Here is a 7,509-nt window from a genome sequence, read left to right as displayed (position 1 = left end):
CGATGGCAAAAACTGGAAATTAGATAATTTCTGGGCAAGGTTGAATTTTCTGGTCCTTGATGCAAGTTGCCTCGAAATCTAACACAAGTAAATATTAGATATCTGGCTCCACTGGTACATAGTACTTGATGGTGTTTATCTATTTCCTTGGAAATGTTGCCCCATGAGACCTTATAAGCTCAACACATATGTTGCAGATATTAAGAACATCATCGATTCCGCTATGGTGTTTTCCTTCATGCTTCAGGCCAAGAGTGCTAATCATTTCCATCATTCCTGAAACCTTTTTCTCTGCCTTCATGACAATATCAAAATATTTTTTGATGTTGATGTAGGATCTCAGAAAAGGTTTAATGTTTAGCTTTTTGTGTTTTGCTTAGTTTTTGAGGCAGTTTGACAGATCCCAATCTCCACACGTGACAAAAGTGAAGTTATCCTGTTTAAGATAAGCAAGTGAGTTGAACCATTTTTCAACATGGTTCAGAACATCTTCGATATGTGGACGATTCTGAACCATCTACTGTGTTATTCCTGTTAGCTATGTGCAAAATTTTGTTAGAATCGGGTTGAACCTAGGCTTGACATACTCATGGAATTTGTCGAGTATTTTGCCGGTGTGTGCGTGAACGACAACAATAGGAAACTCTATTATTTCAGGACAAGGTTCTATCTTCTTATCTTCTATGCATGTTGCCTCGAAGTCCAAGACGAGTAGGTACTCGATTTCTGTCAAATGCTTGTCTTGCTCCATTGAATAAGATTTATATATATTCTTTGATAAATTATATCTTTTTACAAGAATATATCATTAAAAAACTAATGAATTCTTTCAGTCTAATTTTATTTAGCAAATTTTTATTATGTACTGTTTTCTAAAATTTTTAATTTCCTCCAAAGAATCAGGAAATTTTATTGGTAAATTACTGAACTTATCCATCTAACACATAACAGTTATTTTTAGGATAATGAAAATTGGGATCTGTAAATAAGCGCTTTTATCAAATTTTAGAAAAAAATGGGTTATTATCGTAAGGATTTCTTCAATGGCCGAAATATTTGTTTCAGATATAAGCTAAAACTTATAGAAACACTTATGCTTTAGCCTTATTTTATCGCAAACAAAAAAAGAACGGCATAACGGATGGCAGTATAAAACATGTTTCATATTCATTTAACTAACTTTCAAGCTCGACATTCATCTCTAAATTAAATAAAATTGAAAAGCCTGTGCATATATGATTATTCTATCGATAAATAGTAAAATAATGGGAAATAGGCTGTGCCAGCAATCATAAACAACATGTAATTCGGGCCCCCAGGGCAATCTTTAGCCATCATTCAGGATCACCAAAGAGCTTCCATAACATACAGAACAAGGAACCTTTGATCAATCATTACTTTAGGAAGGATCGACTCCACTCACGAATTTTATCATACAACATAGCAAATAAAAGCCAATTTGTGCATCCAACAACCTGTATTTTAACACTGCCAAATCCTCAGAAAATATTAAGGATGCCCACAAGGAAGAAATCAAAGCCACAAAGCAAAAAATGAAAAAATAAAATAATCCACCACAAAGATGCAGCATCGATAAAAATAGCTTGGTGGAGTTCAGCTCTACGATTAAGGATTTTTTGGTAACTGAAAAAAGCGTATACGAAAATTATGGAAGAATAGAAATTAGTCAAGAGAAGTTCATACATTTAAGGAACGAAGATGTGAAAAAATATTACAAGTTCCAAGAGATCGTAGGCTAAGGATCCTTTGGTAGTGTATATAGAGCAGTCTGCATTAAAACAAAGGAGGAAAGAGCAATCAAGATTATCAAAAAGGAAAATTTGGGCCAAAATAAAAAAGCAGAAGTCTTTGCAGAGCTTTAACTCCTTAAAAAGATGGACCATCCCAACATCATCAAGCTCTATTAGGTCTTTTAAAATAGATAACGATATCAAGTTGTTACTGAATTCTGTAAGGGAGGATCAATTATAGATTTCATTAAAGAAAGGAAATATTTTGATTAAAACATAGTCAAAGTCATCCTTAAACAACTCTTAGGCTGCCTTAACTACCTGCATACTCTTCATATTGTCCACAGAGATATAAAACTGAGAATATTGTGTTTATCAGCAAGGTAAATCATGAATCAACTATAAGTGGAGAAATATAGATAAAATTGCTCGATTTTGGAACTGCTTACAAGTTAACGCGCCAAAAGTAAGATGTAATGAACTTATTGGAACTGTAAGCTATATGGCTCCTAAATAATCAAAGGTTTTTTTACGGATAAATGCGATTTATGGAGCTGTGGAGTCATTCTATACATCTTGCTCACCTCAAAATCACCCTTTAAATGTAAAAAGAAAGAATAAACCTTGGAAAAGATACTTAACTATGAGATAGACTACGATGATCCTATCTGGAGCGATATAAGCCCAAATGCTAAAGATTTAGTAAAGAAATTACTAGATAAAGACCCCTTTAGAAGAATATCAGCAGACCACGCGTTAAAGCACCCTTGGTTTTTCAATAATAAAGATAGAGTTCATGCAAAAAATAATGAATTCATTAAAAACCTTTCCAATTATTATGTAATTTTCTTCTAATTCAGCGCTAAAACAACCTCATTCAGTCTTGTAAAGTTATCTAATCTTCTCAAAAGTAAGCCCGAGGAAAGAAAAAGAGTTAATCTTCTCTTCAAACAGTTGGACAGGAACAGTGATGGATTTATCGAAAAGAATGAACTGATCCAAGCATATAAATAAGCAAACTCTGGCCAAACTAACTTAGATTAGGTCGAATATATCCTGAACAAAATAGATAAAGACCATTCAGGATCAATAAACCTAAACGAGTTTTCCTCTGCCATGATCAATCGATAGAAGCTCTTCGTTAAAGAGGCCTTAGAGTCAGCATTCGACTATTTTGCCAATGGTACTGGATTTTTGTAAATGAATGAGCTTAGTAAATTGCTAGAAGGATCAGATAGTAAGGAGATATAGAAGCTATTAGTAGAATTGGATGAAAATAGGGATAAAAGGGTTTCTAAAGAAGAGTTTTTGCATTACTTACTCAGAAAAGGATGCTTATATTGATTATTCTTGTCATTTTTTCATGTATACTGTATACCTACAGAATATAGATAAGCGAAGGTTTCATCAGTTACGAATTAATAACTTGTTTCACTACGGTTTCTGCATATTATTACTAATATTGATGCCTAATTTTTGATTTTTTTCATCTTTAATATTGATCATCATGATCTTAATTGTATTTCGCATCATATAGAAACTGGTCTTTATACGATTACCAAGTATGTTTCTTCAAGATCTATTTTTTTATCCCCAAAATCAAGAAGATTAAAATAATCAAAACGCATTTTGGAAGGTGACGTAGTATAATTATAAAGTGTGTCAATTATTTACATCAGTTATTATTAAATCATAATTATCAACATCCATCCATGCTTAGGCTCTCTCACACCCTTATCAACAAGGCCTTATTCGCCTCCGCCAACCGACACAAAGTTGTCCTATTCCCAGGCAATGGCATCGGTCCTTAGATCTCTAGAAGCGTAGAAGACATCTTTTCGGCCTTGAGCGTACCCATCGATTTTTAACACCATGAAATCCACACCAAGGGACAAACCGAACAGGGAGATTGATCTCAAATGAGAGCATTCAAGCCGTAAGGAAGTATAAATACGGCTCAAGGGTCCCTTCGAAACACCCATCGGAAAGGGATTCAGATCCCTCAACGTCACTCTCAGAAAAAGATTGAACTTGTTCGCTAATGTGAGGCCCTGCAAGTCTATTGAAGGAGTTGATACTCCCTACCAAGATGTTGATCTGGTTACCATTAGAGAAAACACAGAAGGAGAATATAGTGGCTATAGCACGAGGTCGTACCTGGAGTTATGGAGAACTTGAAGATATCTCAAAGACAGCTTGCGAAAATATCACTAAATTCGCCTTTGAGTACGCTGTTGCCAATGGTACTTATAATACTATTTAGGACGAAAGTCTATTGTGCCTGCCACAAGGCCGGTGTGATGAAAATGGGAGACGGTCTTTTCATCAAGACTGCCCAATAAATTGCCAACAACTATCCGCCATCGAATACTGGGAGGAACAAATCGACACAGTCTGCATGCATTGGCTAATAATCCAAAAGAGTTCGACGTGATGGTCATGCCCAACCTCTATGGAGATATCGTTTCAGATCTTTGCTCAGGACTCATTGGAGGATTGGGACTGACAGCTTCTGGAAACATTGGGTTTGATTGCTAGGTTTACGAGGCTGTTCACGGAACTGCTCCTGACATTGCCGGCCAAAACAAAGCCAATCCAACTGCACTTTTGCTATCAGCTACTATGATGTTGAAGAGCATGAAACTCAACAGCTACGCAAACAACATCGAAAAATCAGTGTTCAAAGTCATGAGGGAAAGGAAGCACATGACTGGCGACCTTGGAGGAAAGGCAAGGACTACTGAATACACTCAGGCAATTATTGATAATCTCGACTCTTGATGTAAATAATTGTCATATTTCTTATGAATGATTAATAATCAAGTTTTAACACAAAGGAAAAGATATGTATCTGCACTGATAATAGCCATCTTGATCGCTTCGAGGCATCGCTTGAATAGCCTTCCTTAGGTGATCTAATGTTGAACTTCTTTTCAGCCATGCATGGTGAGTTTTACGTGTCAATCGGAATAGATAGTGAGATGAACTAGCTATTGTTCTTTTGGCTTCGGGATTGGAGATCCTTGTATGTTGTTGAACAGAAAGAATAATTTTAACTGCTTAACGCCAAGCCTCGAAATGTCTATAAAATTTTATCAAAATTCCCAGAGAAGCCTGGAAACTTTACCGATCAAATTACTTTAGGAGAAATTTGCACCAATATTATCTAAATCAACCTAAAATTCTAATAGTCAATAATAGGCTGAACCATATAGTACCCTTTCATCCAATAATTGGAATGACAGCTTGTGCAAACCTAATTATATTTCATGAAGGCGTCACCATAATAATTAGGAGTTTAAAATTACCTGAAATAATAAGGATTTTAGAAAAAAGGAAGGAGAGATGGGTTCATTTAATACGCTAAAAGATAACTCTACTTATCGTATAAAACAAAAAGGCCAAATATGTTTGGTCCAAAACTAGATAGTTGCAATTGAAGGTCATGCTTGATATAATTGAGTCGAGCCATAGTCAAAGACAGGTGATATTTGCTCGTATATGACAGATAGCCGGCTGATGGTCGACGATATGGTCTAAACTATATAATCTTAATTGAAGGAAATGACATCTACATCCCAACTATGGCTAGAATTGACTAAGTGATTATTGGAAGCTAATACCATTAAATCACGCTCAAGAAGATACGATAGTACCAGTTCTATCGCATTCACGTGAGAAATAGGAGTCACTTTTCAATATCTTTATTAGAATTCATGAAGGAGAAGAATAGTACAGGCTGATAGTGATAGATTTCATGGGGAAAAAGCAATATATATTGTAAATGGCTAAATGCAAAGCTAGAGAATCAATGAATGCCCAAAAGTAGAAGAAACTGAGGTCAAACCAATAGAAAAAGAACAGCCTGATGATGCACCCTCAACATAAGCCAATAATACAGCTGAAATTTAAATTAGGTAAACCATACTTCTAACTAAAATGCAGCCAGCAGTCCATCAGAAACCCCTCTATAAGTGCAAGTGAGATTCCTGAAATGGCATATATAGCAGTCATATGTTTCATCCTATTCATCTCCTTCGTTGCGTGGAAATGCCAATCTCAAAAAGAATTGCAGCGAAGCAATCGAAGCTAAATACGATTTTCTGAATCAAGCAGATAATACATTGAAGTCATTTCCTAGGATCAAGACAGTTGCAGACCTAATGATTGATAATTCCTATCTATTCTAATCATAAGTTCAAAGTTTTCCATATCCTTTATTTCAATAAGACCTCCTCAAAATTAAAGCCATATCTATTCCCATCCCTTATAACTCCTTTCTTTTTCGAACTGGAAACTGCTAGCATTTTGATTATATTGCTCGCAGAAATAATTTAACTCATATTAATATTTCGGAGATTCGACAGAACACCGCATGAACACAATAAAAAACTTCTTCCCATTCGCTTTCACCCCCACCCCCTCAACCCACATCGAGAATACCCTCAATAGCTTTCAAATCAGCAGCAATGGCTCGCTTCCTGACAACTACTACGCCTCACTATTCACCACCGATCACAGTTTTCTATAGTCATTCGCAGAGCTAATCAAGAGTATCCCCAAGGCCGCCAACGCCTACGCTCTAGTTAAGCTATTCACAGTCATTTTTAAGACTCTGAAAGAAAAAGAGTACGACAGAGATGTTTTGGAAATTTTGGAAGATCTTTAAATTCCGCAGATGAGCGAACAGTAGCAGAAGGAAAATTCATGGATAAGCTAGGTCTCAATCGCTATCAAGTCCTATCTCGCCAGATTGCCATCGATGGAGGATGTTTTCAAAAGAGCGTTAAGTTTTAGAAAAGCAAACAGTGAGAAAAATTACCAAATTTACCTGTCCGACCTTTACAGGTTGTTGAACCTGTTCGGGCTGCTGTTTCCTGGCCTCACCAACAGTCTCAACATCATCGGTAGGTACTACCTAAAAACTTCACCCTACTACCAGGAATTCTACAAAATCGTAAAAGAAGAAATCATGATGGGCTACGATTACATCGAGCACATAGTCTCCTACTTTAAATCTGGATACAAGAACTGCGATTCGTGTTCAATCGACTGCTTCTTGAAGACCGTTCCCGAGATTGAGCTCTACTGCGACAAGATCGAAGAATTCATGATGAATAAATACTTCAAAGGACGGGCTCCCAACCGAAAAATCTACTTTAAGGAAGAGGAAATCAATTAAATCCAATATCACCTCAAATCACTAGAAAGCAAAAGCACCAAAAGCGAAGAGATTATACATACCAGCGATTAGGAAGACTTTGGAGAGTTCCAGCATTGACCAATTGATATTCGAATCATTTATTTGCACATATCTTTAATCCCAACCTAAAAGAAAATAAATGCTTGGATGTAAAAATCTTAGAAATTGGGAAAAAGTGCTACTGATATCAAAGAAAGGCGCGACAAGGAATACAGGTTAAGATATCCTATTCCTTATGCCTACTAATGTCTTAAATTGGAGTCTTGAAGTAGTAGAGCTTGCATATGGAACAAACAATCGTGACTTATTGGCTATTCTTAGCTTTGCAAACAGGACAAGAATTGACATATTTGATCCATTAAAGGTAGCATCCATGGTGTAGCCAATGTCTACAAGCTGTTGCCAAATTTCCGTTGTTGGTTAGGCAAATAGAACAAATATGGGCAATACCAGCATCCTTTGCGTTTCCTTTCTTCCATTCTATCCTGAAGGTATCTAAAGTTATATCGATACTTAATCTGGACCAGTTATCGAGCTATTTGCAGTAGAATTTAC

At 36.1% G+C, this 7,509-nt stretch overlaps 1 pseudogene; it reads left to right on the top strand.

Moving 5' to 3' along the window:
• Positions 1-3,463: 3,463 nt before the first annotated feature.
• Positions 3,464-4,532, top strand: LOC116268231 (isocitrate dehydrogenase [NAD] catalytic subunit 5, mitochondrial-like; annotated as a pseudogene).
• The last annotated feature ends 2,977 nt before the right edge of the window (positions 4,533-7,509 follow it).

This window comes from Nymphaea colorata, unplaced genomic scaffold (genome assembly GCF_008831285.2).
Source record: "Nymphaea colorata isolate Beijing-Zhang1983 unplaced genomic scaffold, ASM883128v2 scaffold0158, whole genome shotgun sequence".
NCBI lineage: Eukaryota > Viridiplantae > Streptophyta > Magnoliopsida > Nymphaeales > Nymphaeaceae > Nymphaea > Nymphaea colorata.
Note: the sequence above shows the minus strand (reverse complement) of the source record. Positions and strands in the feature narration are given on the sequence as shown.